The sequence below is a fragment of the Bombus flavifrons genome, unplaced genomic scaffold (assembly GCF_040668555.2).
Source record: "Bombus flavifrons isolate JBK064 unplaced genomic scaffold, iyBomFlav1_principal scaffold0049, whole genome shotgun sequence".
Lineage (NCBI taxonomy): Eukaryota > Metazoa > Arthropoda > Insecta > Hymenoptera > Apidae > Bombus > Bombus flavifrons.
The window spans coordinates 172,621-196,588 of record NW_027184794.1 but is presented as its reverse complement, the minus strand read 5'-3'; the positions used below and the strand labels follow the sequence as shown (position 1 = coordinate 196,588).

At 33.7% G+C, this 23,968-nt stretch overlaps 1 long non-coding RNA gene across 2 annotated transcripts; it reads left to right on the top strand.

Moving 5' to 3' along the window:
* The first annotated feature begins 249 nt into the window (after nt 1-249).
* On the top strand, nt 250-18,450 carry LOC138189453 (uncharacterized). 2 transcript variants are annotated; one of them, XR_011176045.1, is made up of 4 exons: nt 257-304; nt 17,758-17,979; nt 18,213-18,302; nt 18,404-18,450. It is a non-coding gene; the product is annotated as an uncharacterized LOC138189453 (long non-coding RNA). The 2 variants fall into 2 exon arrangements; XR_011176046.1 differs by lacking the exon at nt 17,758-17,979 and having other exon boundaries at nt 250-304.
* The last annotated feature ends 5,518 nt before the right edge of the window (nt 18,451-23,968 follow it).

Below are 23,968 nucleotides of genomic sequence, written 5' to 3'. Positions count from 1 at the left end.
TTTTAGTTATTCATTGAATTAACACATTTTATATTCAGACAATAATCGGAGCACACTTAATAGTTTTCTTTTTCCCTTTTAGGTTTTCACTATCTGTATTATTCGACGAACAGTGTCACTCTTCCTTCTGATTTGATCACAATATCGTTATAACATTTAGTAATATTGTATTTTGCATTGAAACACTTGAAGTTAATTCATTCATTTATTTCAGCTGGCTGTCGTACATTGTATTCCGCAAACAGGGATCCATAACCTATATTTGCACATACACTTTCTTGTATGATGATTACTTGTTCACAATGTAAACTTCACTTTCGCTATTTTAATTATTCATTGAATTAACACATTTTATATCCAAACAATAATCGGAGCACACTTAATAATTTTCTTTTTCCTTTTTAGGTTTCCACTATCTGTATTATTCGACGAACAGAGTCACACTTGCTTTTGTTTTAACCACAATATAATTATGACATTTAGTAATCTTGTATTTTGCACTGAAACAATTGAAACTAATTTATTCACTTATTTTAGGTAGTTGTCATACATTACGTTCCACAAACAAAGATTCACAACCTATACTTGCACGTACACCTTTCTTGTATGTTGATTACTTATTCACAAGGTAACTTTCACTTTCACTATTTTAATTATTCATTGAATTAACACATTTTATATTCAAACAATAATCGGAGCACACTTAATAATTTTCTTTTTCCTTTTTAGGTTTCCACTATCTGTATTATTCGACGAACAGTGTCACACTTCCTTTTCTTCATTTTAGTTTTTATTCTGCGCCAACACGCAAGTTTACTGACACCGATCCAATTATCCAATTGCTTGCCAATAGCATTTAAAATACAAATTTTTGAAAATGCCCAAAATAATAATATATTAACCCAAATATATTTTAGATATAGTATAGTGTGATACCATCTATATTTTCCAAGAGGAATCATAAGATTAGTACTCATGTTATCTACGTCAAATGCTAGATGTAACAACCAATGAAGTATTTTTAATCCAATTATAATCCAATGGCTAGCGTACTTATTCGAATTTTTATATATATCCTTGACTGGTGATTCCCTATTTTCTCCCTTTTTATTTCCTTGAACACGTTGAACTTGCGTTTTTTCGGCTTGAAAATGTTTAGAATCCTTTTCCTTAGTTATCCTTTCTACTTTATTTACTTTATTCGCAACACGTTGATTTTTCTCTAGCTTTTCAGGATGAATAGTTTCACTGGAAGTGCTTATTATAATTAAATTATTATTTATTTGTACGGAACGTTTAGGAATATTTTCGGTAGATTTAGAATTATTCTTTGAATTTTTATTACAAACCTTTCTGCTTATAGATTCTGTTTCGGATATAGGGATAGGTATACTTTTATTCTCTGTAGTCTGATCTTCCTTGCAATTTAATGGCTTGGCTTTGAGTCTGATTAAATTATTTTCTGATGGTTTTATAAAAATTTTTGAGTGAGATACACTCGCTATCTCCTTTTCTATTATGTTTGAAACATTCACGAAATTCGTGGAGCCTTGCTTTTGTATTTTTGCCAAGTCGAACGTAGAGAGGCACTTCGCACTTCCCAGCGGGTCCAATATTTCCGTGGTATTAGGCAGTGGATAATCGTTGCCCATCGTTTCGTCGTTCAGTTTTCCAGTTTCCGATTCTTCTGCAAGTTCTTTGGCATTAGTATTGTTTATCTTGTTTGGGAGTTCGGAAAATTTCTCACTGATGATCCTGTCTGTGGTGTCGTGCGTCCTGTTACTATTTAAAGTGACGTTATCCCTTATCACAGCAACGGAATGGTGTTTGCGTTGAAAAGTTGATTGATTCAAATGATCGTCATCCCTCTTTTGACTTAGATTTCTGTCGAGGTATTTACTTATGCATTTTTCTTCCCAGATTATTGCTCTTGCTCCTTTCCTGGCATCTTCCTCTATTCCCGGATTGTTTAGATATTTCCGCGACGGCGGTACAAATTTCCAATCCCTGTGGTTGTTTCCGGTGTACTTACTATTGTATGGGGAATGAGCGTTGTTTCGGTTATAATTATTCGGAGGTGTCGGACGCTGGTATCGTATTCTATCGTTCACTTGTTTTAATTCTCGTGTTGCTTTCACTGCTTGGCGGTTATTCCTGATATTGTTGTTAGCGTTCGGAGGACGTACGTTATTGCGTCTGTAATAGTTTGAGGGAGTCGGTCGTGTGGGTCGCGTTCTATCGGTTATTTGTTTCAATTCGTGTGCTGCATGGACGGCCTGACGATATGCGTCTTCTAAAGTGTGGTATCCTGCTAGCTTTACTCGCATATATACCTCGTTCGGAAGTCCTTTAACAAAAGCTTCTCTTACCTCCCAATCTATAGTTTCTTGGATATCGGGGGAAATGATTCCGTAGTCGCCCTTTTCTCCGTCCATTATTGCCAATCTAAGGTTTCTAACTCGGTCCATATAATCTAATATGTGTTCCCCGGGTCGTTGAAATATCGTTCCTAATTCCCCTCTATATTCATTAAGAGATTTCCTTGGGCCGAATAGGTCCTTTAATTTATTTCCAAAATCGTTTAGGCTCTTTAATTCCGTATCTTCGATGGCGAGGAACGCGTGTCCGCGGAGTTTATTGGTTAATAATTTTACTAATTGTGGTTCTTGGTACCTAGGAATCATATTTCGCGCGCGCTCGCAAGCTCTTAAAAATTGAAATACCGATGGTCGATAGCCGTCGAACACTGGCACCGATACGATCGCGTCTTTTACTTTAATTGATTGGGTAAATCCACTCGGCTGGGCCGTCACTTGTTGTGTCGTAGGCGACGATGCGGGTGTATTAGATTCTTGCTTTGCTTTGAGTTCATACACGCCGTTTTGTAGTTCAACGAGTTTTGTATTCATGTCGCGAAAATTCGCATCCCATGCTTTAAGTTTTTCCGATAACGTCAAGATTAAGTCTTCGTCTAATGATTCTAGCCCGGTCGCCATTATTTCTTAGGTATATAATTTATTGATAAATGTAACAACTTTAATCCTCTGTGGAGCGTATCCCACCGCTGCCACCAAAAATTATAATACTATCTAATGTTACGTTCCTGTTTGTTTGAATTGATTTTAAACCGTTGAATTCGCAAGATTTTTTTTTTTTTATTTGTTTTAATTTTTATTTGTTTTTTGTGTTTGTTTTAATTTATTTTGTTTTGTTTTAATTTAATTTAATTCAATTTAGTTCGATTTAGTTGAGTTTCGTCAGGAGGGGAAAATTTACACGATATAATTATATTTAAGATATTGAATCAAGGTTTTCGATTAAAATCTATTTCTAAGTTGAAAGTTTATTGTTACGTACTTGTTTAAAGTCAATTCAAACTTTTGATTTTAATTTAATCTGAAGGGAAAGATTTAAATTTAATTGACTGTATAAGAAATATTTCTCACACGGTAGTTGCTGCCACCAGAAACAGTCTGAGGACTGTTTCGAATAGAAAAATTTCCTTGTACTTATTTTCGAAATAATCTATTGATAAATTAATTACTTATGGATAGCGTTGACTAGTGTTAGGCTACTGATAAATAATTTCCACGTTTTCGGCTAACCTGCTATGTGCAGGGATACTGGCACGGGAGAGGATTAAAGTTGAATAAAAATAAGTATTCGATTTGGTCGCACGGAATTTATCTAAACTTCAGTATAGAATTATTTGAAATTATATATATATATATGTATGAATTGTTTGAGAATTCGGTTCAATTTCGTTGTATAGAATTTATTTAAATTTGAATATGGAATTATTCAAGTTGATATATATATATATATATATATATATATATATAGCGTTTTAGGGACGGTAAAACAAGAGTGTTCGCGTTAATGGATTGGTTAAGATTTTGAATTTTCTTCGTTTGATGCAAATTTTATCTTTACGTTTCCTTCTCCTCCTCTCTTAATTTCGCCAATGGATCTATCATTGAACTGAACTTTAGTTCATTTGTTAGGGTGATTTTTTACCGTTTCGATTTCCTTGCCTTCCGAATTGAGTGATCACGAGAAAATGATTTCAATGATCCTCTCTGTGTGAGGTTCGTGTGATTTCGCAAGCCTTGCCCAAAGATGGGCAGTATTTTGCCAACAGTGGGAGGAGGAATGCGAAGATCAATAGATGGTTCGATAGTCGAAACACCGTTATCCACAACCCAACACAGCGAATGATCCTTCGGTTAAGATTCAGAAGGGAATTATTCTGTTTTATAATCGTATACAACGATGGCAAGAATGAAAATATCGGTTAATTAGATCTAATGATGAATTTGATAGTCTTCTCTGCGTAAGACTCGTGTGATTTCGCAAGCCTTGCCCAAAGACGGGCAATGTTTTGCCAACAGTGGGAGGAGGAATGCGAAGATCAATGAGTGTTTCAATAATTGAAGACACCGTTTTCGCAAGCCTACGCAGCGAATGACGCTTTGTTTATTCTCAAAATTGAAACGAAATTGAATGTATTAATTGATGATAAGTAAATCGGATTCGGTTCCTGGATGTGGCGAAATTACTAGAGAAGAAGGAAATTTTATAAAATTGAGACTCTTACCTTGTTCCGTCAGGGGCCATCGGCTCGTAATAGTCGTCGGTGAAATTTTTTTTATTTGGTTTAATTATTCGACTCAGGTATAATTATTATTAGAACTTTAGTTTATTTATTTTTAATTAGAAATACACTCTGAATAAGCTTGCGGCTTATTTATTCGGATAAACGTCGCGGGTATAAATATATTTATTTATAAGGATGTTTTTAAATCTCGCCAATGAAATGAACACTTAGAAGGATTTCTAACTTAATTTGTGACTTAAACTGAGCAATTAATAAGAGACCGTCGAGGTGCAATGCGCGATAGACGACAATATATTGACAACAAAATAACAAGCCGAAACGTAACGTACAATTAGCGACAAAATAATGGACCGAAACGTAACGTATAATTCGCGACAGAATAATGGACGATGTTCTGTGTTGCTGCGTTTATTTATAATAACATCCCCCACAGGGTGGCGGTCAACTGGTGGTTCGCTTCCGTGGGAATCGGGATGCTGCAGTTTGGGGTTCCCGAACTCGTACGTGAGAGAATGCAAATTCTGTAATCGTTGATGTCTCCTTTGCTTCGTTATCTTGTCTTTTAACTTCCAGATTCCCATCGCGGGTACGTGAGAAAATGCAAAAATCTGTATTTCGACTTAGTTCCCATCGGTTCTATTTTCTGCTGAGGTAGCGTCTAGGAGGCTTGGAGCTTTCCATGCTGGTCTAGTCTTTTCTCGAGAATTTTTATGTTAATACTGTGGGAATAATTTTTGTTCTTCGGCGCGTGGAAGGGCCGGTGGCTAGAGTCTCATTATTATATCGACACTTGCTCCGGCAACACGCGCGATCCGCCACTCTCCCGCAATAAGGATTTCTTCTGATTTATCTTCCGTGAGTTTGGTTTTGAAGAATATTTCCATGCTATGGTTGCTTCCGGGATTTAATTTGATTTTCGATATTTGCTGTTTTCGTGGTTTTGATCTCTTTTCCTATTTTGTTGTTTCAGCGCAAGAGAAAGTGGGATTCCGAAGAACCGTGTGTGATTCCGAACGATGTATTCAGCGCATGACGCGTTGGCAGTTCCATCCTGAAGCTTCTTGATTTCGATTTTGCCGCTTTGGATATACCCCGTTCATATATTTTTTATACAAAGTAATTTTCGCATAATAAAATTGTTAACAATGTGTTTTATGATTCATTTCTCGCGGCTGATTTCCACCAATCCCCGGCCTTCCTGTCCCGTGTCTTTATTTATTGCTACCTCGGCTCGACGTTCCATTTTGTATTAAATATTTATTTTCGCTGTTCTTTCCTTTTCCTTTTCTTTTCTTTTCCCTATCGAAGGTATAATTTTATTATTATTATTTTTTTTGTAACACGTACGAATCAGTGCGCGCATGTTTCAAAATGGCCGCTCGTGAACGTCCCTCGCATACAGTGACTTCTATTGATCTCGGATCTATTTATCGATTATGTGTAAATCTTGTTTCGGCGTTTTGACGTATAGTTGAATTGAGAAATATTGTATTTTGTATTTATCTAATGTGTATAATTATTGCGTGTGTTCCGACGTGCGCGTATAAATCTAACATGGCTGCTCGCAAATGTCATCAGTGAGGTTACAGTGGCGGGTCTTTAGTTTTATCGAACTGATTTTTCTGTCTGTCGCTCGTTTTCCCTTATTCTACCGCAATTAGACTATATATTTATTGTTATTATTATTGTTAAAATGACAATAGTATTGTTCATGTGAATATATATATATATATATATTTATATTGTGTGTCATTTTAATGTGACTAATGTTTTGTAATTTTTTCGATAGTGCTATTTATTGTGCTAAGTAGTTTATTTTATAGTGTTCAATAATATAAAACACACACAAACGTATATATATATATATATATATATATGCATATACATGTTTCTTGTAGTGGTGTAGTTTCATACGAAGTGAAATGTTAATTGTTTATTTCGTGTTTACTAGATTGTTAATTTTGATTTAGTAGAATAGAACACGCATACACACACGCGCATATAAGTATATATGTATATATTTCTGATAGTGTGACTTTTCATATAAATTCTTTAATTGTGTATTTGAGGTTATATGTCAATTATTTGTTTTCATATATACATATATGTTTTGTAATGTGACAACGTAGTATTGAGAGTTTTATTTCTATCGTTTACCAGATTATTATGTGTTCGATATGGTTTACATATTTATGCTGTACGCAATTCTCCCAGTCGAGGCGGTGTTAATTATTTTTAATCGCTTGATTTGCTAACAAGTAGTTAGTTAGTTTCAATAGTGCTATGTGTATGTTCTATATCTTTTATATTCATTTAGATTATTAATAGCTTGGTTTAAAATCTAGATTATATATATATATATATATATATATATATATATATGCATGTTTCGTAGTATAGTTTTCATATGTAATTCTTTAATAGAATGATCACGAGTTTTGATTATGTATTTTAGTGACTAATGTTTTGTAATTTTTTCGACAGTGTTATTTATTGTGCTAAGTAGTTTATTTTATAGTGTTCAATAATATAAAACACACACAAACGTATATATATATATATATATATGCATATACATCTTTCTTGTAGTGGTGTAGTTTCATACGAAGTGAAATGTTAATTGTTTATTTTATGTTTACTAGATTGTTAATTTTGATTTAGTAGAATAGAACACGCATACACACATATAAGTATATATGTATATATTTCTGATAGTGTGACTTTTCATATAAATTCTTTAATTGTGTATTTGAGGTTATATGTCAATTATTTGTTTTCATATATACATATATGTTTTGTAATGTGACAACGTAGTATTGAGAGTTTTATTTCTATCGTTTACCAGATTATTATGTGTTTGATATGGTTTACATATTTATGCTGTACGCATTTCTCCCAGTCGAGGCGGTGTTAATTATTTTTGAACGTTTTAGCCTGTCGATAGGTTGTTACTTAGTCCCTAGTGTTGCGTTGTGTGTTCTATTTCTTTTATATTCATTTTTGTGTTTGCAATTCTTCAAGTCGTTGCGGTGTCAATTATTTTGAACGTTTTAGCCTGTCGATAGGTTGTTACTTAGTCCCTAGTGTTGCGTTGTGTGTTCTATTTCTTTTATATTCATTTAGATTATTAGTAGTAGTTTGGTTTAGAGTGTAGATTATATATTTATATATTTATATATATAGACATGCATGTTACGTAATGTAGTTCTCATTTATAATTATTTTACCCGAATGTTGGCTAGTTTTAAGTATGTATCTTAAATTAATAATTTTAATTTAATAATGTAGAGTGCGCACACATATATATATATTTCTGACGATGTAACCTCTATTTCTTTAATAATGCAATATTGTATGTTTTATGTATTCGTTAGACTATAAGTTCATTGATTTTATATACTCATATATTTATAGTTTGGTAATGTTGGATTTGTATTATTAGTATAGTATTGGAAGTATTGTTTCTAATATTTTCTGGGTTATTACATGTTTGGCATATATGTTTATATTTATATGTAACTCTCCAAGTTGTTGCTGCGTTGATTGAATAAAATATATTTATATACACATATATTCCTGGTGTTTCAATTATTTCCTTTTGTAGTTATTCTTATTTCTTGATTTACTCGTTTGGTTCGCGACTCGTTTAATTCATTAATTAATTTTATTTACTGATTTAAATTCTATCTTTTGTATTTTACATATTCCGTCTTCGTTGATTGATTGTAGTATATCTTCTTGTTGCTCCTTTTCCTTTATTTTGCAAATTTGTCATATATAATCCTTCTTATTCTTGGTTTATTTGATTGGTTCGTATCTAGTCCAGTTTATTAATTGATTTTATTTACTTTATTTTATACTGATAGTTGGATTTATTTGTCGCCCTCATTTGTTAATTTTTTATTTTGTTTTGTAGTAGCGTGTGTTCCTTGGTGTATACAAATTTTTCTCGCGCTGATTTGCGTATAGTAATTTTGTATCTTCGTTACGGCACGTGCGGAGCGCGGGACGTGACAATACATTCTGCAAGTAAAAAGGAGTGAAATGAGCGTTTAAACGTCGAAGTATCACAAACGGGAAGGAAATGACGGTCAGTTTTCATCAAAATCGACGAAATCATCGAGATTTGCGAGCTGTTCCGCTTGTTTCGACGGTTGAACGGTTGTGCATTGCATTCTGCACGTTAAAAGGAGTAAAAAGAGCGCTTAAACATCGAAATATCTCAAACGGGAAGGAAATGACGGTCAGTTTTAATCAAAATCGACGAAATCATCGAGATTTGCGAGCTGTTCCGCTTGTTTCGACGGTTAAACGGTTGTGCATTGCATTCTGCACGTTAAATGGAGTAAAAAGAGCGCTTAAACGTCGAAATATCACAAACGGGTGTTACGTTCCTGTTTGTTTGAATTGATTTTAAACCGTTGAATTCGCAAGATTTTTTTTTTTTTTTTTTTTATTTGTTTTAATTTTAATTTGTTTTTTGTGTTTGTTTTAATTTATTTTGTTTTGTTTTAATTTAATTTAATTCAATTTAGTTCGATTTAGTTGAGTTTCGTCAGGAGGGGAAAATTTACACGATATAATTATATTTAAGATATTGAATCAAGGTTTTCGATTAAAATCTATTTCTAAGTTGAAAGTTTATTGTTACGTACTTGTTTAAAGTCAATTCAAACTTTTGATTTTAATTTAATCTGAAGGGAAAGATTTAAATTTAATTGACTGTATAAGAAATATTTCTCACACGGTAGTTGCTGCCACCAGAAACAGTCTGAGGACTGTTTCGAATAGAAAAATTTCCTTGTACTTATTTTCGAAATAATCTATTGATAAATTAATTACTTATGGATAGCGTTGACTAGTGTTAGGCTACTGATAAATAATTTCCACGTTTTCGGCTAACCTGCTATGTGCAGGGATACTGGCACGGGAGAGGATTAAAGTTGAATAAAAATAAGTATTCGATTTGGTCGCACGGAATTTATCTAAACTTCAGTATAGAATTATTTAAAATTATATATATATATATGTATGAATTGTTTGAGAATTCGGTTCAATTTCGTTGTATAGAATTTATTTAAATTTGAATATGGAATTATTCAAGTTGATATATATATATATATATATATATATATATAGCGTTTTAGGGACGGTAAAACAAGAGTGTTCGCGTTAATGGATTGGTTAAGATTTTGAATTTTCTTCGTTTGATGCAAATTTTATCTTTACGTTTCCTTCTCCTCCTCTCTTAATTTCGCCAATGGATCTATCATTGAACTGGACTTTAGTTCATTTGTTAGGGTGATTTTTTACCGTTTCGATTTCCTTGCCTTCCGAATTGAGTGATCACGAGAAAATGATTTCAATGATCCTCTCTGTGTGAGGTTCGTGTGATTTCGCAAGCCTTGCCCAAAGATGGGCAGTATTTTGCCAACAGTGGGAGGAGGAATGCGAAGATCAATAGATGGTTCGATAGTCGAAACACCGTTATCCACAACCCAACACAGCGAATGATCCTTCGGTTAAGATTCAGAAGGGAATTATTCTGTTTTATAATCGTATACAACGATGGCAAGAATGAAAATATCGGTTAATTAGATCTAATGATGAATTTGATAGTCTTCTCTGCGTAAGACTCGTGTGATTTCGCAAGCCTTGCCCAAAGACGGGCAATGTTTTGCCAACAGTGGGAGGAGGAATGCGAAGATCAATGAGTGTTTCAATAATTGAAGACACCGTTTTCGCAAGCCTACGCAGCGAATGACGCTTTGTTTATTCTCAAAATTGAAACGAAATTGAATGTATTAATTGATGATAAGTAAATCGGATTCGGTTCCTGGATGTGGCGAAATTACTAGAGAAGAAGGAAATTTTATAAAATTGAGACTCTTACCTTGTTCCGTCAGGGGCCATCGGCTCGTAATAGTCGTCGGTGAAATTTTTTTTATTTGGTTTAATTATTCGACTCAGGTATAATTATTATTAGAACTTTAGTTTATTTATTTTTAATTAGAAATACACTCTGAATAAGCTTGCGGCTTATTTATTCGGATAAACGTCGCGGGTATAAATATATTTATTTATAAGGATGTTTTTAAATCTCGCCAATGAAATGAACACTTAGAAAGATTTCTAACTTAATTTGTGACTTAAACTGAGCAATTAATAAGAGACCGTCGAGGTGCAATGCGCGATAGACGACAATATATTTTATGGCGTAACGTAGAATTGACAATATAATAATAAGCCGAAACGTAACGTACAATTAACGACAAAGTAATGGACTGAAACGTAACGTATAATTCGCGACAGAATAATGGACGATGTTCTGTGTTGCTGCGTTTATTTATAATAACATCCCCCACAGGGTGGCGGTCAACTGGTGGTTCGCTTCCGTGGGAATCGGGATGCTGCAGTTTGGGGTTCCCGAACTCGTACGTGAGAGAATGCAAATTCTGTAATCGTTGATGTCTCCTTTGCTTCGTTATCTTGTCTTTTAACTTCCAGATTCCCATCGCGGGTACGTGAGAAAATGCAAAAATCTGTATTTCGACTTAGTTCCCATCGGTTCTATTTTCTGCTGAGGTAGCGTCTAGGAGGCTTGGAGCTTTCCATGCTGGTCTAGTCTTTTCTCGAGAATTTTTATGTTAATACTGTGGGAATAATTTTTGTTCTTCGGCGCGTGGAAGGGCCGGTGGCTAGAGTCTCATTATTATATCGACACTTGCTCCGGCAACACGCGCGATCCGCCACTCTCCCGCAATAAGGATTTCTTCTGATTTATCTTCCGTGAGTTTGGTTTTGAAGAATATTTCCATGCTATGGTTGCTTCCGGGATTTAATTTGATTTTCGATATTTGCTGTTTTCGTGGTTTTGATCTCTTTTCCTATTTTGTTGTTTCAGCGCAAGAGAAAGTGGGATTCCGAAGAACCGTGTGTGATTCCGAACGATGTATTCAGCGCATGACGCGTTGGCAGTTCCATCCTGAAGCTTCTTGATTTCGATTTTGCCGCTTTGGATATACCCCGTTCATATGTTAGTTATATATATATATATATATTTATTTATTTATACATTTTAAATATATTTCTTTAGTTTTATATTTTCTTTTTACTCCATTATATATATATATATATATTTTTTATACAAAGTAATTTTCGCATAATAAAATTGTTAACAATGTGTTTTATGATTCATTTCTCGCGGCTGATTTCCACCAATCCCCGGCCTTCCTGTCCCGTGTCTTTATTTATTGCTACCTCGGCTCGACGTTCCATTTTGTATTAAATATTTATTTTCGCTGTTCTTTCCTTTTCCTTTTCTTTTCTTTTCCCTATCGAAGGTATAATTTTATTATTATTATTTTTTTTGTAACACGTACGAATCAGTGCGCGCATGTTTCAAAATGGCCGCTCGTGAACGTCCCTCGCATACAGTGACTTCTATTGATCTCGGATCTATTTATCGATTATGTGTAAATCTTGTTTCGGCGTTTTGACGTATAGTTGAATTGAGAAATATTGTATTTTGTATTTATCTAATGTGTATAATTATTGCGTGTGTTCCGACGTGCGCGTATAAATCTAACATGGCTGCTCGCAAATGTCATCAGTGAGGTTACAGTGGCGGGTCTTTAGTTTTATCGAACTGATTTTTCTGTCTGTCGCTCGTTTTCCCTTATTCTACCGCAATTAGACTATATATTTATTGTTATTATTATTGTTAAAATGACAATAGTATTGTTCATGTGAATATATATATATATATATATTTATATTGTGTGTCATTTTAATGTGACTAATGTTTTGTAATTTTTTCGATAGTGCTATTTATTGTGCTAAGTAGTTTATTTTATAGTGTTCAATAATATAAAACACACACAAACGTATATATATATATATATATGCATATACATGTTTCTTGTAGTGGTGTAGTTTCATACGAAGTGAAATGTTAATTGTTTATTTCGTGTTTACTAGATTGTTAATTTTGATTTAGTAGAATAGAACACGCATACACACACGCGCATATAAGTATATATGTATATATTTCTGATAGTGTGACTTTCTTATATAAATTCTTTAATTGTGTATTTGAGGTTATATGTCAATTATTTGTTTTCATATATACATATATGTTTTGTAATGTGACAACGTAGTATTGAGAGTTTTATTTCTATCGTTTACCAGATTATTATGTGTTCGATATGGTTTACATATTTATGCTGTACGCAATTCTCCCAGTCGAGGCGGTGTTAATTATTTTTAATCGCTTGATTTGCTAACAAGTAGTTAGTTAGTTTCAATAGTGCTATGTGTATGTTCTATATCTTTTATATTCATTTAGATTATTAATAGCTTGGTTTAAAATCTAGATTATATATATATATATATATATGCATGTTTCGTAGTATAGTTTTCATATGTAATTCTTTAATAGAATGATCACGAGTTTTGATTATGTATTTTAGTGACTAATGTTTTGTAATTTTTTCGACAGTGTTATTTATTGTGCTAAGTAGTTTATTTTATAGTGTTCAATAATATAAAACACACACAAACGTATATATATATATATATATATGCATATACATCTTTCTTGTAGTGGTGTAGTTTCATACGAAGTGAAATGTTAATTGTTTATTTTATGTTTACTAGATTGTTAATTTTAATTTAGTAGAATAGAACACGCATACACACATATAAGTATATATGTATATATTTCTGATAGTGTGACTTTTCATATAAATTCTTTAATTGTGTATTTGAGGTTATATGTCAATTATTTGTTTTCATATATACATATATGTTTTGTAATGTGACAACGTAGTATTGAGAGTTTTATTTCTATCGTTTACCAGATTATTATGTGTTTGATATGGTTTACATATTTATGCTGTACGCATTTCTCCCAGTCGAGGCGGTGTTAATTATTTTTGAACGTTTTAGCCTGTCGATAGGTTGTTACTTAGTCCCTAGTGTTGCGTTGTGTGTTCTATTTCTTTTATATTCATTTAGATTATTAGTAGTAGTTTGGTTTAGAGTGTAGATTATATATTTATATATTTATATATATAGACATGCATGTTACGTAATGTAGTTCTCATTTATAATTATTTTACCCGAATGTTGGCTAGTTTTAAGTATGTATCTTAAATTAATAATTTTAATTTAATAATGTAGAGTGCGCACACATATATATATATTTCTGACGATGTAACCTCTATTTCTTTAATAATGCAATATTGTATGTTTTATGTATTCGTTAGACTATAAGTTCATTGATTTTATATACTCATATATTTATAGTTTGGTAATGTTGGATTTGTATTATTAGTATAGTATTGGAAGTATTGTTTCTAATATTTTCTGGGTTATTACATGTTTGGCATATATGTTTATATTTATATGTAACTCTCCAAGTTGTTGCTGCGTTGATTGAATAAAATATATTTATATACACATATATTCCTGGTGTTTCAATTATTTTCCTTTTGTAGTTATTCTTATTTCTTGATTTACTCGTTTGGTTCGCGACTCGTTTAATTCATTAATTAATTTTATTTACTGATTTAAATTCTTTCTTTTGTATTTTACATATTCCGTCTTCGTTGATTGATTGTAGTATATCTTCTTGTTGCTCCTTTTCCTTTATTTTGCAAATTTGTCATGTATAATCCTTCTTATTCTTGATTTATTTGATTGGTTCGTATCTAGTCCAGTTTATTAATTGATTTTATTTACTTTATTTTATACTGATAGTTGGATTTATTTGTCGCCCTCATTTGTTAATTTTTTATTTTGTTTTGTAGTAGCGTGTGTTCCTTGGTGTATTCAAATTTTTCTCGCGCTGATTTGCGTATAGTAATTTTGTATCTTCGTTACGGCACGTGCGGAGCGCGGGACGTGACACCCCCGCCCTTGGAGTTCAAATTTCCGGAGGAAATTTGACTGAGGGCGTCTCTGAATTCGCTCAAGGCGGATACAGATGCCGTTGGTTGTTCTCCAGTTTTAGTCAGTGCAAATGTTACTTCCCGTGTTGTTAGTGTGTAAACTGGTTGCACTGGTTCCCCGTTGGTTCTTTTCTCCTGGATCTTTGTAGCGATTCCCTCATACAATACGTCGTATTGATCAAATTTGCATGGTGAGGGTGGTTGTGGTTGCCAATAAGTGTGTCCGTCCTTTGCGTCTAAACAGTTTCCTTCGCCTTACTGTGGCTTGTACAACGACCTTTTCCCAGCTCCCATTGTTGGGCAGTTGTTTCATGGAGGTATTCGGCGAATCCATTATGCACTGCCGACGTGTGGGAGTGCATGCCACAGTAATATATAATTCGAGTTATTTGCACCTTGCATTGCCTCACATTGGTAAATTCGAATTCTGAGAGTTGCAGTAGTTGAATATAAATATCTTGGGTTTCTGTCGTTGCAGGTTGTATGCTGCAGTCCCCGATGGAGTTTAAAGAGATGGTGGTAACGTTGAGGTGATTGTCATTGCAGTCGTATCCAACCAGGCCACATGTTATTTTGATGAGGGTAAATACGATGACCAGGTGATTCATCTTGCTATTAGCAATTTATTAAATTTGTTTCTTACCCTTGAGTTTATTAGAAATAAGAATAACCTTTTAATATATATATATATATGTGTATAGAAAAGGAAATTATATTTATACATTTTGTCTTCTCCCTTTCCTCCATTTTCTTTCCCTTTTTCTTTATTACAACTTTGTTTTATTTTAGGTTTGATGTATATGCTATCAGTGAAGATAATTTTATGAGGGCTACTTGAGTTATAATTATATACATATATGCATACGTTTTGGTGAGTAATATAAATGGGATTTATTTTATCGTTATAAATATATATAAGTATATATTATCAATAGGTATAAATGTCACAAATGTAGCTTGGTTTCGTATATATATATATATGTGTGTATAAATATGACAGTTTATTTTATGAGTCACTTGCATTGTCAATGGAAGTGAGTGTTGCAAATATCATCTACTTTAAAACATGCGTGTATATATATTGGTAAACATGAATGAAAATTATATGTATAGTTATTAATGTTGTTTGTTTACAGGTAGATAGCATAAGTATACAAGTACGTTATATTTCGATGGTGCGGAGTATCATTCCTTGAACTAAAAATTCTCTTTCAAGGTGAGTTACATTATTGTAGACCATCATGCATTGGAGGCATGATATAGTGGGTTGTAGGTTCGCTAGGTCTATATCGCACATGCTGCAGTATGATATTTGTATACTTGCAGGTACTCCGCATAGGAAATGAGTGGGCGGCTCTTCACATAGGTCCTGCTCGTCTGGATCTAGGTTGTCGAAACAATCTTGACAAAGATAGCCGCTATAAAAATGGTAAACGGAGCATATCAACCGAGCACAGAGGCAGGACTCAACCTCCTTCGTCACCTCCAGATCGAATGCGAGCTCGGGTCCGTCTGGGTTTTCTATGTCGGAATTGATGAGTTCGCCACTCGTTCTGTACATACATACAAAAACAATTAATATATTTTCTCTTTTTTTTTTTTTTATATATTTCGTTCGGACCTGTTCCTTTATATGAATATTGTATCCCTGTATATAATATAATATATATGTAATATGTTATGATTATGTTAGTTATTATTTATTATTTCTTTTTTTTCTTTTTACCCTTCTCTCACTCTCCTCTTTTTTTTTTTATTAGTACCTAACATAGCTATCATGATCCTATATTACATTGTATTGGTTATTATTCGTGTTGAGGTGTGTGTGTGTGGGGTGTGCGCGACGGATTTTTTCCAACATGGTCGCTCGCGTGTATCTCTGGTATGGTGTTGTTTTAATGTCAACAGTAATGTATTATTGAAATAACTGGTTATGATTTTATTTAGTAGTGTTTTGTAATGTTGTTTTGTGTTTCATGGTATTGTGTGTGTAAATACCGCGTGTTACTTTAATGCAATAACATGGGTTATATTGTTATCGAATTTCAATGGTCATTGTTTTGGTTATACGTGACTTGCGTTTATATAAGTCTCGTTTAATTTAGTTAGTATTTCGTGTATTGTGTTACCAGTCGCTTTCATGTACTATAACTTTATTCTTTGGTACTAAGTTCAGTCATGACTTGTTAATATTTAGTTAGTCTATCTTGATTAGTTTCTAACCTATTTCTGTGTTTATTAACCTTTCTTATTTCCCTATTAATTTTATTATTGCTTGTGTTCGCTATTTGTTATTATTTTGTGTATGATATGAAATAGTTCCCTTATTAGTGATTAAGTTTTATTTATTAGATTAACATTGTTTGTAAAAAAATTTTTTTTAGATTTTTGATGCTGCGTTGCTTACCTGGATCATTCTCACAACATCATCAGATTCTTCGGTAATACCTTGGATACTTACTATGGTTGCCTTCAATCATCCTATGTCTGCGATCATAAAGGTACTGTTTAATTTATTAATTCAATGTGTGTATGATATATTGTGTGAGCGACCGCTATTGTGTATTACAAAATATGCTTCTACATGTTAGATATAATAGTTAATATAATATACTATCTTTTTCTCCGGTTATATCTATTACTAGCTTCCAATTAATCTATCTTAATTATCTTCCTGACGACTTTCTATACTTATCAGCTATTTTATTTCTTTTACTAATCTGTGAAATTCATGCCTGTACACTTCCTTGTATGGTGTTTGATTGTTTATAAGGTAAGTTGCACCTTCACTGTTTTAAATATTCGTTGAACTATCACGTTTCATATTCAAACAATAATTGGAGCACTTGTAGTAATCTTCCTCCCTTTTTTTTTTTTTTTTTTTTTTTTTTTTTCGGGTTACCTGCTATCTGTGCCATTCGACGAACAGTGTCACACTTTCATAGTCTTGCTATGACGTTTAGTAGTGTTGTATCTTGTATCAAGGCGATCGAAGTTAATCCATTTATTTACTTTCAGCTGGCTGTCGTACATGGTGTTCCGCAAACAGGGATCCATGACCTATTTGGCACGTAAACCTTTTGTATAGCGATTACTTGTGCGCAAGGTAATTTTCACTTCCACCCTTTTAATTATTCATGGAATTAACACGTTTTATACACATAATAATCTTCCTTTTTCTTTTAGGTTTCCTTTATCTGTATTATTCAACGAACAGAGTCACACTTGCTTTTGTTTTAACCACAATATAATTATGACATTTAGTAACCTTGTATTTTGCACTGAAACAATTGAAACTAATTTATTCACTTATTTTAGGTATCTGTCATACATTACGTTCCACAAACAAGGATTCACAACCTATATTTGCACGTACACCTTCTTGCATGTTGATTACTTGTTCACAAGGTAACTTTCACTTTCACTATTTTAATTATTCATTGAATTAACACATTTTATATTCAAGCAATAATCGGAGCACACTTAATAATTTTCTTTTTCCTTTTTACGTTTCCACTATCTGTATTATTCGACGAACAGTGTCACTCTTCCTTCTGATTTGATCACAATATTGTTATAACATTTAGTAATATTGTATTTTGCATTGAAACACTTGAAGTTAATTCATTCATTTATTTCAGCTGGCTGTCGTACATTGTATTCCGCAAACAGGGATCCATAACCTATATTTGCACGTACACTTTCTTGTATGATGATTACTTGTTCACAAGGTAAATTTCACTTTCACTATTTTAATTATTCATTGAATTAACACATTTTATATTCAAACAATAATCGGAGCACACTTAATAATTTTCTTTTTCCTTTTTAGGTTTCCACTATCTGTATTATTCGACGAACAGTGTCACACTTCCTTTTCTTCATTTTAGTTTTTATTCTGCGCCAACACGCAAGTTTACTGACACCGATCCAATTATCCAATTGCTTGCCAATAGCATTTAAAATACAAATTTTTGAAAATGCCGTAGCTATATTAACCCAAATATATTTTAGATATAGTATAGTGTGATACCATCTATATTTTCCAAGAGGAATCATAAGATTAGCACTCATGTTATCTACGTCAAATGCTAGATGTAACAACCAATGAAGTATTTTTAATCCAATTATAATCCAATGGCTAGCGTACTTATTCGAATTTTTATATATATCCTTGACTGGTGATTCCCTATTTTCTCCCTTTTTATTTCCTTGAACACGTTGAACTTGCGTTTTTTCGGCTTGAAAATGTTTAGAATCCTTTTCCTTAGTTATCCATTCTTCTTTATTTACTTTATTCGCAACACGTTGATTTTTCTCTAGCTTTTCAGGATGAATAGTTTCACTGGAAGTGCTTATTATAATTAAATTATTATTTATTTGTACGGAACGTTTAGGAATATTTTCGGTAGATTTAGAATTATTCTTTGAATTTTTATTACAAACCTTTCTGCTTATAGATTCTGTTTCGGATATAGGGATAGGTATACTTTTATTCTCTGTAGTCTGATCTTCCTTGCAATTTAATGGCTTGGCTTTGAGTCCGATTAAATTATTTTCTGATGGTTTTATAAAAATTTTTGAGTGAGATACACTCGCTATCTCCTTTTCTATTATGTTTGAAACATTCACGAAATTCGTGGAGCCTTGCTTTTGTATTTTTGCCAAGTCGAACGTAGAGAGGCACTTCGCACTTCCCAGCGGGTCCAATATTTCCGTGGTATTAGGCAGTGGATAATCGTTGCCCATCGTTTCGTCGTTCAGTTTTCCAGTTTCCGATTCTTCTGCAAGTTCTTTGGCATTAGTATTGTTTATCTTGTTTGGGAGTTCGGAAAATTTCTCACTGATGATCCTGTCTGTGGTGTCGTGCGTCCTGTTACTATTTAAAGTGACGTTATCCCTTATCACAGCAACGGAATGGTGTTTGCGTTGAAAAGTTGATTGATTCAAATGATCGTCATCCCTCTTTTGACTTAGATTTCTGTCGAGGTATTTACTTATGCATTTTTCTTCCCAGATTATTGCTCTTGCTCCTTTCCTGGCATCTTCCTCTATTCCCGGATTGTTTAGATATTTCCGCGACGGCGGTACAAATCTCCAATCCCTGTGGTTGTTTCCGGTGTACTTACTATTGTATGGGGAATGAGCGTTGTTTCGGTTATAATTATTCGGAGGTGTCGGACGCTGGTATCGTATTCTATCGTTCACTTGTTTTAATTCTCGTGTTGCTTTCACTGCTTGGCGGTTATTCCTGATATTGTTGTTAGCGTTCGGAGGACGTACGTTATTGCGTCTGTAATAGTTTGAGGGAGTCGGTCGTGTGGGTCGCGTTCTATCGGTTATTTGTTTCAATTCGTGTGCTGCATGGACGGCCTGACGATATGCGTCTTCTAAAGTGTGGTATCCTGCTAGCTTTACTCGCATATATACCTCGTTCGGAAGTCCTTTAACAAAAGCTTCTCTTACCTCCCAATCTATAGTTTCTTGGATATCGGGGGAAATGATTCCGTAGTCGCCCTTTTCTCCGTCCATTATTGCCAATCTAAGGTTTCTAACTCGGTCCATATAATCTAATATGTGTTCCCCGGGTCGTTGAAATATCGTTCCTAATTCCCCTCTATATTCATTAAGAGATTTCCTTGGGCCGAATAGGTCCTTTAATTTATTTCCAAAATCGTTTAGGCTCTTTAATTCCGTATCTTCGATGGCGAGGAACGCGTGTCCGCGGAGTTTATTGGTTAATAATTTTACTAATTGTGGTTCTTGGTACCTAGGAATCATATTTCGCGCGCGCTCGCAAGCTCTTAAGAAATGAAATACCGATGGTCGATAGCCGTCGAACACTGGCACCGATACGATCGCGTCTTTTAGTTTAATTGACTGGGTAAATCCACTCGGCTGGGCCGTCTCTTGTTGTGTCGTAGGCGACGATGCGGGTGTATTAGATTCTTGCTTTGCTTTGAGTTCATACACGCCGTTTTGTAGTTCAACGAGTTTTGTATTCATGTCGCGAAAATTCGCATCCCATGCTTTGAGTTTCTCCGATAACGTCAAGACTAAGTCTTCGTCTAATGATTCTAGTCCGGTCGCCATTATTTCTTAGGTATATATTTTATTGATAAATGTAACAACTTTAATCCTCTGTGGAGCGTATCCCACCGCTGCCACCAAAATATATTATACTATCTAATGTTACGTTCCTGTTTGTTTGAATTGATTTTAAACCGTTGAATTCGCAAGATTTTTTTTTTTTTTTTTTTTATTTGTTTTAATTTTAATTTGTTTTTTGTGTTTGTTTTAATTTATTTTGTTTTGTTTTAATTTAATTTAATTCAATTTAGTTCGATTTAGTTGAGTTTCGTCAGGAGGGGAAAATTTACACGATATAATTATATTTAAGATATTGAATCAAGGTTTTCGATTAAAATCTATTTCTAAGTTGAAAGTTTATTGTTACGTACTTGTTTAAAGTCAATTCAAACTTTTGATTTTAATTTAATCTGAAGGGAAAGATTTAAATTTAATTGACTGTATAAGAAATATTTCTCACACGGTAGTTGCTGCCACCAGAAACAGTCTGAGGACTGTTTCGAATAGAAAAATTTCCTTGTACTTATTTTCGAAATAATCTATTGATAAATTAATTACTTATGGATAGCGTTGACTAGTGTTAGGCTACTGATAAATAATTTCCACGTTTTCGGCTAACCTGCTATGTGCAGGGATACTGGCACGGGAGAGGATTAAAGTTGAATAAAAATAAGTATTCGATTTGGTCGCACGGAATTTATCTAAACTTCAGTATAGAATTATTTAAAATTATATATATATATATGTATGAATTGTTTGAGAATTCGGTTCAATTTCGTTGTATAGAATTTATTTAAATTTGAATATGGAATTATTCAAGTTGATATATATATATATATATATATATATATATAGCGTTTTAGGGACGGTAAAACAAGAGTGTTCGCGTTAATGGATTGGTTAAGATTTTGAATTTTCTTCGTTTGATGCAAATTTTATCTTTACGTTTCCTTCTCCTCCTCTCTTAATTTCGCCAATGGATCTATCATTGAACTGGACTTTAGTTCATTTGTTAGGGTGATTTTTTACCGTTTCGATTTCCTTGCCTTCCGAATTGAGTGATCACGAGAAAATGATTTCAATGATCCTCTCTGTGTGAGGTTCGTGTGATTTCGCAAGCCTTGCCCAAAGATGGGCAGTATTTTGCCAACAGTGGGAGGAGGAATGCGAAGATCAATAGATGGTTCGATAGTCGAAACACCGTTATCCACAACCCAACACAGCGAATGATCCTTCGGTTAAGATTCAGAAGGGAATTATTCTGTTTTATAATCGTATACAACGATGGCAAGAATGAAAATATCGGTTAATTAGATCTAATGATGAATTTGATAGTCTTCTCTGCGTAAGACTCGTGTGATTTCGCAAGCCTTGCCCAAAGACGGGCAATGTTTTGCCAACAGTGGGAGGAGGAATGCGAAGATCAATGAGTGTTTCAATAATTGAAGACACCGTTTTCGCAAGCCTACGCAGCGAATGACGCTTTGTTTATTCTCAAAATTGAAACGAAATTGAATGTATTAATTGATGATAAGTAAATCGGATTCGGTTCCTGGATGTGGCGAAATTACTAGAGAAGAAGGAAATTTTATAAAATTGAGACTCTTACCTTGTTCCGTCAGGGGCCATCGGCTCGTAATAGTCGTCGGTGAAATTTTTTTTATTTGGTTTAATTATTCGACTCAGGTATAATTATTATTAGAACTTTAGTTTATTTATTTTTAATTAGAAATACACTCTGAATAAGCTTGCGGCTTATTTATTCGGATAAACGTCGCGGGTATAAATATATTTATTTATAAGGATGTTTTTAAATCTCGCCAATGAAATGAACACTTAGAAAGATTTCTAACTTAATTTGTGACTTAAACTGAGCAATTAATAAGAGACCGTCGAGGTGCAATGCGCGATAGACGACAATATATTTTATGGCGTAACGTAGAATTGACAATATAATAATAAGCCGAAACGTAACGTACAATTAACGACAAAGTAATGGACTGAAACGTAACGTATAATTCGCGACAGAATAATGGACGATGTTCTGTGTTGCTGCGTTTATTTATAATAACATCCCCCACAGGGTGGCGGTCAACTGGTGGTTCGCTTCCGTGGGAATCGGGATGCTGCAGTTTGGGGTTCCCGAACTCGTACGTGAGAGAATGCAAATTCTGTAATCGTTGATGTCTCCTTTGCTTCGTTATCTTGTCTTTTAACTTCCAGATTCCCATCGCGGGTACGTGAGAAAATGCAAAAATCTGTATTTCGACTTAGTTCCCATCGGTTCTATTTTCTGCTGAGGTAGCGTCTAGGAGGCTTGGAGCTTTCCATGCTGGTCTAGTCTTTTCTCGAGAATTTTTATGTTAATACTGTGGGAATAATTTTTGTTCTTCGGCGCGTGGAAGGGCCGGTGGCTAGAGTCTCATTATTATATCGACACTTGCTCCGGCAACACGCGCGATCCGCCACTCTCCCGCAATAAGGATTTCTTCTGATTTATCTTCCGTGAGTTTGGTTTTGAAGAATATTTCCATGCTATGGTTGCTTCCGGGATTTAATTTGATTTTCGATATTTGCTGTTTTCGTGGTTTTGATCTCTTTTCCTATTTTGTTGTTTCAGCGCAAGAGAAAGTGGGATTCCGAAGAACCGTGTGTGATTCCGAACGATGTATTCAGCGCATGACGCGTTGGCAGTTCCATCCTGAAGCTTCTTGATTTCGATTTTGCCGCTTTGGATATACCCCGTTCATATGTTAGTTATATATATATATATATATTTATTTATTTATACATTTTAAATATATTTCTTTAGTTTTATATTTTCTTTTTACTCCATTATATATATATATATATATTTTTTATACAAAGTAATTTTCGCATAATAAAATTGTTAACAATGTGTTTTATGATTCATTTCTCGCGGCTGATTTCCACCAATCCCCGGCCTTCCTGTCCCGTGTCTTTATTTATTGCTACCTCGGCTCGACGTTCCATTTTGTATTAAATATTTATTTTCGCTGTTCTTTCCTTTTCCTTTTCTTTTCTTTTCCCTATCGAAGGTATAATTTTATTATTATTATTTTTTTTGTAACACGTACGAATCAGTGCGCGCATGTTTCAAAATGGCCGCTCGTGAACGTCCCTCGCATACAGTGACTTCTATTGATCTCGGATCTATTTATCGATTATGTGTAAATCTTGTTTCGGCGTTTTGACGTATAGTTGAATTGAGAAATATTGTATTTTGTATTTATCTAATGTGTATAATTATTGCGTGTGTTCCGACGTGCGCGTATAAATCTAACAT